Source organism: Bombina bombina, chromosome 7 (genome assembly GCF_027579735.1).
Source record: "Bombina bombina isolate aBomBom1 chromosome 7, aBomBom1.pri, whole genome shotgun sequence".
Taxonomy (NCBI): domain Eukaryota; kingdom Metazoa; phylum Chordata; class Amphibia; order Anura; family Bombinatoridae; genus Bombina; species Bombina bombina.
Window position 1 is genome coordinate 595,765,636 of NC_069505.1, and position 10,435 is coordinate 595,776,070.

Sequence of the window (10,435 nt, forward strand, 5' to 3'; positions counted from 1 at the left end):
TAACGCCTAACCTTACACTACAATTAAATAAATTACATTAATTAAATACAATTAACTAAATTACAAAAAATAAACACTAAATTACACATAATAAAAAATTAATTATCAAATATTTAAAATAATTACACCTAATCTAATAGCCCTATCAAAATAAAAAAGCCCCCCAAAATAAAAAAAAAACCCTAGCCTAAACTAAACTGCCAATAGCCCTTAAAAGGGCCTTTTGCGGGGCATTGCCCCAAAGAAATCAGCTCTTTTACCTGTAAAAAAATAAAACAAACAATCCCCCAACAGTAAAACCCACCACCCACACAAACAAACCCCACAAATAAAATCCTATCTAAAAAACCTAAGCTCCCCATTGCCCTGAAAAGTGCATTTGGATGGGCATTGCCCTTAAAATGGCATTTAGCTCTTTTTCTGTGCCCAAAACCCTAATCTAAAAAAAAAAAAACCACCCAATAAACTTAAAAAAAAACTAACACTAACCCCCGAAGAACCACTTACAGTTTTTGAAGACCGGACATCCATCCTCAACGAAGCGGCAGAAGTCCTCATCGAAGCCGGCAGAAGTCTTCATCCAAGCGGGCCAAAGTCTTCATCCAAGCTGGCAGAAGTCTTCATCCAGACGGCATCTTCTATCTTCATCCATCCGGGGCGGAGCGGCTCCATCTTCAAGACATCCGACGCGGAGCATCCTCTTCTTCTGATGGCGTCCCTTGAAATCCGATTGGCTGATAGAATTCTATCAGCCAATCAGAATTAAAGGTGAAAAAATCCTATTGGCTGATGCAATCAGCCAATAGGATTGAGCTTCAATCCTATTGGCTGATCCAATCAGCCAATAGGATTGAGCTCGCATTCTATTGGCTGTTCCAATCAGCCAATAGTATTTTTTACCCTGAAGACTTCGACCCGCTTGGATGAAGACTTCTGCCGGCTTCAATGAGGACTTAGGGTTTGGGCTGAAAAAGAGCTAAATGCACTTTTAAGGGTAATGCCCATCCAAATGCCCTTTTTAGGGCAATGGGGAGCTTAGGTTTTTTAGATGAGATTTTATTTGGGTGGTTTCGTTGGGTGCGTGGTGGGTTTTACTTCTGGGGCATTGTTTGTATTTTTTTTACAGGTAAAAGAGCTGATTTCTTTGGGGCAATGCCCCGCAAAAGGCCCTTTTAAGGGCCATTGGTAGTTTATTGTAGGATGGTTTTTTTTTATTTTGGGGGGCTTTTTTATTTTGATAGGGCTATTAGATTAGGTGTAATTAGTTTAAATATTTGATCATTTATTTTTTATTTTGTGTAATTTAGTGTTTATTTTTTTTTATTTAGTTAATTGTAGTTAATTAATGTAATTTATTTAATTGTAGTATAAGGTTAGGTGTTAGTGTAACTCAGGTTAGGTTTTATTTTACAGGTAAAATTGTATTTATTTTAGCTAGGTAGTTAGTAAATAGTTAATAACTATTTATTAACTATTCTACCTAGTTAAAATAAATACAAACTTGCCTGTAAAATAAAAATAAACCCTAAGCTAGCTACAATGTAACTATTAGTTATATTGTAGCTAGCTTAGGGTTTATTTTAAAGGTAAGTATTTAGTTTTAAATAGGAATTATTTAGTTAATGATAGTAATTTTTATTTAGATTTATTTTAATTATATTAAAGTTAGTGGGTGTTAGGGTTAGGGTTAGACTTAGGGTTAGGTTTAGGGGTTTATAACTTTAGTATAGTGGCAGTGATTTTGGGGGCAGCAGATTAGGGGTTAATAACAGTAATGTAGGTTGTGGCAATGTTAGGGACAGCAGATAAGGGGTTAATATTATTTAACTAGTGTTTGCGATGCGGGAGTACGGCGGAATAGGGGTTAACAATTTATTTTTGTGGCGGCAATGTCCGGAGCGGCAGATTAGGGGGTAATAATTTTATTTAAGCGCTTGCGATGCGGGAGGGCCTCGCTTTAGGGTTTAATAGGTAGTTTATGGGTGTTAGTGTACTTTTTAGCACTTTAGTTATGAGTTTTATGGTACAGCTTTGTAGCGTAAAACCCATAACTACTGACTTTTAGTTTACGGTACGGATCTTGTAGTTATGGGCTGTACCGCTCACTTTTTGGCCGGACAGGCAAACTCATAATACCGGCGCTATGGAAGTCCCATTGAAAAAGGACTTTTTGAAAGCTGCGGTAGTTACGTTGCGTTACGGCCAAAAAAGTGTGCGGGACAGCTGTACCTACAAGACTCATAATACCAGCGGTAGTGAAAAAGAGCCATAACGCTGCTTTTTCACCCTTAACGCAAAACTCATAATCTAGCCGTTAATTAGAAGCTCTCAGTTTAGCTCTGTTTAAAAGGTTACTGGAACACGCACTGCAAGAGGGAAATATCAGACACTCCCCCCCCCCCCTTCCTTTGCATATGAAAAGACTCTTTACACAAACAGGAGCAAGCTGGAGTAGGAATACGTCAGTATTCTCCTAAAACTTTGGGGTATGGTTAGGAGTCTGAAAATCAGAGCAATGTTATTTAAAAAAAAAAAAACACCTATAAGAGCTATATAAATAGATCATCTACAAAACATTTATGCAAATAAAAATCTAGTGTATAATGTACCTTTAATAAACCAACGTGTTTTGAGTTGTCACTTTTAGTCAGTGAGTCCCAGGGCACATTTTACGTAAAATGAAACTCATATTTTTTCTTTCATGACTCACATAGAACATGCCATTTTAAACTACATTCTAATTTACTTCTGTTATTCAATTTTCTTCATTCTCTTGGTATCCTTTGTTAAAGGAACAGCAATGTATTACTGGGAGCTAGCTGAACACATTAGGTGAGCCAATGAGAAAGAATATATATGTGCAGCCACAGACTATCTAGATATGCTTTTCAACAAAGGATACCAAGTGAATAAAGAAAATTAGATAACAGAAATAAATGGGAAATTACATATTCTAAATCATGAAAGTTTCACTTTGGGGCCGATTTATCAATGTCTGTCCGACATGATACGCTGTAGCGTATCATGTCCGACAGACACCGATGAATGCCTACAGCATACGCTGTCAGCATTTAACATTGCACAAGCAGTTAACCAGGACTACTTGTGCAATGCCGCCCTTGCAGATTCAGGGTCAATCGGCCGCTAGCAGGGGGTGTCAATCAACCCGATCGTATAAAATCGGGCGGATTGCAGACCACAGCCACAGCGGCAGTGGACCAGTTATAGAGCCTGGAGGCTCGCGCGGAAACAGGGGCATCAAGCTCCATTCGGAGCTTGATAATTCGGCCCCTTTGACTTTACTGTCCCTTTAAACTTTTTACAATCAAAAATATTTTAGCATGCTCTGTCATATAGATGATAGGAAGCATTTCAGTGCTATGCGTCTTTAAATATTAGATTAATAAACCACTAAAATATTGGGAATGCTGGAAGTCTTCCCAACCTTACCCTCTCTGCACACAAAGATACAGTCACATATTTACCATCCTCCCATTTCTAAAGGGTTATAAATTGGAAGGAAAAAAGAATGATTGATACCTGCTTCAGGAAAGGTAAGTGATTATAAACATATCAGCTTGCAGAGCATTTGGTGCTTGAGACCTGCATCATAAGTCTATACGCTTACCAAAGAGCACCGCTTCATACCTAGAACACACACAGGAACCTGCAGAATTTATCATTTACATCAGCATCATGATCTGCTCATTTATCATAAGAACCCTTATATACACAAAGATCTGCAAAACATCTAAATTTGTATTATCACAAAAAAAGTATAAAGCATTTATATCATATAACCTGTACAGCAGACTTACGTAATACACAAAGAAACGTGCAGAGAATTGAACCCCTATACATAGCAGAAGCATTATACAGAAAATGGTACCTTTTAGCACATTTTCTGAAAGATTGTCTTATAGGATGAGACGTTGGTCCAATTAAAAATGTGTTAATCTATATTACTTAACATAGTAACATAGTAACATCAAATTAAATACAGTACATACTTGATTTACTGCACATCATCGATTAAAGATACTGGATAGTAAAAGAGGAACAGGCACATAAACACACTCACACAGAGACCCAATCTTACATACACAATCACACACATACTATACAAATAAATGTACACACACACCACACATGCTACAAACATAGTCATACACACACACATGCACATACACAATCACATACTATACAAATAAATATACACACCACACACACATGCTACAAACATACTCATACACACACACACATGCACATACACAAACACACACACACATTATACAAATAAATGTACACACCACACACACATTCTGCAAACATACTGATACACAAACACAAGCACACACACATTATACAAATAAATGTACACACACATACTACAAACATACTCATATACACATGCACATACACAAACACAAACACATATACTATACAAATAAATGTACACACCACACACACATGCTACAAACATACTCATACACTCACACACATGCTACAAACATACTGATACACGCACACACACACACATGTACAAACACACACACATACATATACTATACAAATAAATGTACACACCACACACACATATGCTACAAACATACTCATACACACATACTATACAAATAAATGTACACACCACACACACATGCTACAAACATACTCATACACTCACACACATGCTACAAACATACTGATACACACACACATGCACAAACACACACACACATATACTATACAAATAAATGTACACACCACACACACATATGCTACAAACATACTCATACATGCACATACATGCACATACACAAACACACACACATAAACTATACAAATAAATGTACACACCACCCACACATGCTACAAACATACTCACACATGCACACATACATAAACACACACACACTATAAAGATCAATATGTAAATAAACACAAAACTATAACCTTTATATACATAGTGACACACACACTGTATATATCATTATACTCTTGTTATATACACATACTACACACAAATTTACATACATACTACACAAACACACTTACTACACAATCACACATACACACTACAAACAAACACACACTATGCACACACCATAAATATCATTATGTAACCAAATATTCATACAAACAGAAAATATAAATATCATAATATAACTAGTGTCATATACACAGGAACACAGATATACACACACTTGAAATACCTTTATATACAGGTGGCCCTCGTTTTACAACGGTTCAATTTACACCGTTTCAGAATAACAACCTTTTTTTCCAGTCATGTGACTGCTATTGAAAAGCATTGAGAAGCAGTGCATTTATTAAAATAGCCAGTAGGTGGAGCTGTCCGCTTGTTTTGCAGCAAAGCCAAGCAAGCTGAAATTAATCAGTTTAACCAGACCTGAGCTATCGAGCAGATTTCAAAGGAACAAGATCTTCCTGTCTATAAATCAGTCCAGATTGGAATTCATAGAAAGAACTGTTTGCAGAAAAATGCAAGTGAAGTCTGTGTTGTGTGATTATTTTATTAGGTTTATAATGCTGTTTAGCAAATGTTTTTGTTCATTTAACTTAGTTTAAGTATATATTCTGTGTTGTGTGATTATTTTATTAGGTTTATAATGCTGTTTAGCATTTAAAGTCTTCAATTTAAAGCTTTAAAAATAACGTATTAGGTGTTACTTATGACAATTTTGAGAGGGGCCTGGAACCTATCTCCCTCACTTCCCATTGACTTACATTATAAACTGGGTTTCAATTTACAACGGTTTCAATTTAAAACCATTCCTTCTGGAACCTAACCCCGGCGTAAACTGAGGGCTACCTGTAATTGGTATATGCCAGGAACACACACACACTGTAGATAGCATTATATACACATACTATAAACAAATACACAAACACAAACACACTTTCACACACACACAAACAAATACACGCACATACTATGCATAAACACACACTATAAATGTAATTATATAATTGCCATATACACAGGAACACACCCACTATAAATATTGTTATGAAATTGTTATATGCACAGGAAAAGACACACTTTATATAATTGTTATATAGTGTACATAGGAACATACTGTACATATACTATAAATATCATTATATAATTATTATGTACACAGGAACACACACACGCTGTAAATATCATTATATAATTGTTACATACACAGGAACACACACACTATATAATTGTTGTATACACAGGAATGCAAGCAATCACACTACAAATAAAAATTATTTAACTGTGATATACACAGGAACACACACACTATATAATTGTTGTATACACAGGAATGCAAGCAATCACACTACAAATATAATTATTTAACTGTGATATACACAGGAACACACACACTATATAATTGTTGTATACACAGGAATGCAAGCAATCACACTATAAATATAATTATTTAACTGTTATTTACCCAGGAACACACACTATATATATTCTTGAAAGAAAAAAAATTCCAAGAGAGTTCCAGCAAGAAATAAGAGTGCTAGTTAAAATAATGAAAAAACTTTATTGGACATAGTAAAAAATATACAAAAATAGGCAGACTCCATATAAACCATATGAGAGCTTCAAGGATAGGTCTGACCGGTTTCAGCCTTGCTGGCTGTAGTCTTAGACGTAACGCACCTTTACAGGTGTAGTTAATTTAAAACCCTTAACTCCTCCCTTGGGAGGTGATAGAGAACAGAAGCCCTCAAAGTTAACCCTTAATAGAGACTTTAAAATGCATGTATATATGTCACTAACATAAGTTAAACAGTAAACCAAAACCCAGTATTAATTAGGTGCTTATTTTAACAGTAGATAATGCCTGTGAACATGAGCTATAAGAAGTAGCATGAATAAAAAAGACCTTGTTTAGCGATAGTAATTATGTATAGACCAAAAAAGGAAGACAATTAAAGGCACAGTTTCAATTTATGTTGCCAGTGTTGTCATACAATACAATGGTGATATACATGAAGAACCATAGTGAAGATATATACATTAAATGTGCAAATACATACTGTCAAAAATAGGTCTATTTATACTGCAAGAGAGTAATTACATTAACCCGCACATGGACTGTAAAAAGGAGTCAAGTCATACATCAATAATGGGCAAGATAATAAATAAATAAACAGTAAATTCAAAGGAAATTCACCTATCTAGTAAGGATGTTCAAATAGGACTATTACTAAAACTCTAACCTGGACTAGTTATAATTAGGATTGCACAAAGATGAGTTTAGATATCATATCATAGATGTAAATATAAATGTAAGCACTACATAAATAGTGAAGAACATGTAGAGCCTGGACACCTTATAGATATACTCAATCAATGTTGCCAATAGTTAATAATATCAAATTCAGAGTTGAATCCGTCAGGTAGCAGGCAACCAAGCTTGTGGATCCAATAGATCTCTTGTCGGCAAAGTATACAAAATTTGTCACTACCTCTAGGGGGTTTGACTTTTTGCTTGATTGCCTACCACCTGAAGGACCCAACATCTCCATAGTGAACTTCCAAGAAGTGCTTTAATAGAGCTGATACTGCTCTATCATGGGAGATATGGGACAAATGTTCTTTAATGTGTGTCCCTACCTCTCTGGTCCTTCTTCCTACATATTGCCGGTGGCACGACGTACACTCAATTATGTACACCACAAATTTACTACTACACTTCACACACCCCTTGGTCTCGAAGGTCTCTGCACCAGAAGCTGAGGTGAAGGTGGTAGCTATTCTGATGTGGTCACATGAACCACAGGACCTCTTGTCACATTTAAAAGTACCTTTAAAATGTAGCCAAGAACTCCTACTTGGTTCTCCTTTCAGTAGACTTGGGGAAAACAGGTTGCCAAGGGTCAAATTTATTTTATATACAAAGTTACAACCATCTTTGATTACTCTTATCCCCCCACAAGATTGGAATGTTCTTTCTAATGATGTTACATACTTGGTGGTATTGGTTGGAAAAAGCTGTAACTAGAGTTGGTGTATTACATGCCTTAGGTGTATCCTTGACAGAACAATCTGTCTAATGAAACAATCTAGACCGGTCCATCTGGTCAACCTCATGGCGTGCTCTCTTAATAACCTTTTCTGGGTAATTTCTTTCCAGCAAGCGCTTACTGAGATCCTCACTCTCCCTAAGGTAATCCTGTCCCCGGGAACAGTTGCGTTTAATACGCATGAACTGGCCTTTCGCAATTCCCCTAAACACGTGTTGGGGATGACTACTATTTGCGTGTAATAAGGTGTTTCCAGAGATAGGCTTATGGTAGAGAGATGACGTTATTCTTTTTGAATCAACATCACCGGTCAGGGTTACATCAAGATAGTTAATTGTCTTGCTGTGCCACTGGTAGGTAAATTTTAATCCTACTTCATTAGTGTTCAGGTAGTCAACTAGTTCTTGTACTTGTGCCTTTCCTGAGGACCAGATGATCAAAAGATCATCTATGAACCTAAGCTATTTCATAATGAAACCAGAATATGTATTCCCATCTCCATAGACGTGGAACCGCTCCCACCACCCCATGAAGAGGTTGGCGTAGGATGGGGCGAATTTAGCCCCCATCGCGGTTCCACGTCTCTGGAGATAGAATGTGTCTGAAAATTTAAAAAAATTGTGTTGTAATAGAAACTTGATAACTCTCAACACAAAATCTTTGTGTTGAGGATCAAGATCCATACACATATCCAAAAAGAATTCCATAGCTTGGAGTCCAAATTCGTGCAGTATACTAGAATATAATGCCACTACGTCAATAGTAATCCAACTATAATTTGACTCCCATCTGGTTTCTTCTAGTTTGGATAGGATATGTGCTGTATCACGTACATAACTAGGTAGTCTGTGTACCAATGGATGTAAAAAATTGTCAACCCATTTGGATAGTGGCTCCAGTAATGAGCCAATGCCCGCCACTATGGGTCTACCTTGTACATCTTTGAGGCTTTTATGAACTTTTGGAAAGTGATGGAAGATGGGCATCACTGGATTGTCAACAAGTAAACAATCAAAGGTGTGTTTATCTATGATGCCCATCTCTAATCTGTCATCCAAAAGGTCCCTCAAAACATGACCAAAAGAAATAGTAGGATCCCTGGGTAGAGTGGAATAAGCTTCACAGTCACCCAACTGCCTCAGGGCCTCTGTACTATATGCGTCCCTGTCCATGACGACGATACTCCCACCTTTATCAGATTGTCTAATGACAATGTTGGTGTTGTGCTGGAGATGAGTAATTGCCTCTCTTTCATTTCTAGTTAAGTTCGAGATGTGTTTATTATGGGATTGAGAGAGTGTAGTGAGGTCCTCCATTACTCTTTTATGGAACACTTCCAGACTCTTGCCCCTAACATGTAGAGGATAAAAATTGGATGTAGACTTCAATTTGTGTTTTTTTGTGTGATCTAACAACCGATGATCTACTTCTGTACCTGATAAATCCTCTAAACTCATAAGGGTACATATATCAGCAAAAGACATTTTGTCAAAATCAATGACAGGTGTGTCACAAATAGTGATAGGAGATGTATTTATTTTGGATTCTGGAAAAAATTTCCTAAGCGTCAGGTCTCTAACGAGTCTATTTACGTCCAAAATAGTCTGGAATAAAAATTCCTTGAGGGGACGTTTAACCTGAATAATCAATTTTCTAGACTCCTCTATCACCTTCCTGAGTGTTTCATCATATTGAGGATAAATTTCACATTGTTTAAACTTATTTATGTCTGCTTGAAGCAGTATGATCTTATTCTTAACATCTTTAAGTAACATATTAAATCAACAATGCAATTAGTTTTAAAGAACAGTCAGTAAGTGTCTGGTTCCAGCGCTCTATAAAATCCATATATTTAATATCATATGTTGGGAATTTGTTGATCCTTAATCCCCTAGGCACCATATGCATATTAATGTACTTAGGATCCACTTGTCCCATTTGAGTCTGTTCCTTTTGTTTTAGTAATTCCATGTCATAGAAACAGTCCCCCAATTTAGTGTTGGGTGTGTCTTGATCAAAGACATCCTGTAGTTCCAAAAGATCTAGATCCTCATCATCAGTCTCTTTAAGGGAATAAAAGGAGTCTGTAGCTGCCATATTGTCCATGAATATATATAAAAAAAAGCACTCAAATATTTATATATATCTTAGATGTAAGGATAAAGATATAAGCAGGGCTGTCTTGTGTTAAACAACCAAAATATATATATTCTTGTTATAAATATTAAAGGCACACATAGACTATCCACACCATTATTTAACTATTAGATAATGACACACAGGCTATACATATAATAATATAACTCATAAACACACAATTACAAACAATATAAATGTCCTGACTGTGCAGTTTGTTAACTTTTCAACTTGAAATTTTGGGAGTTATGTTAAAAACTACTAA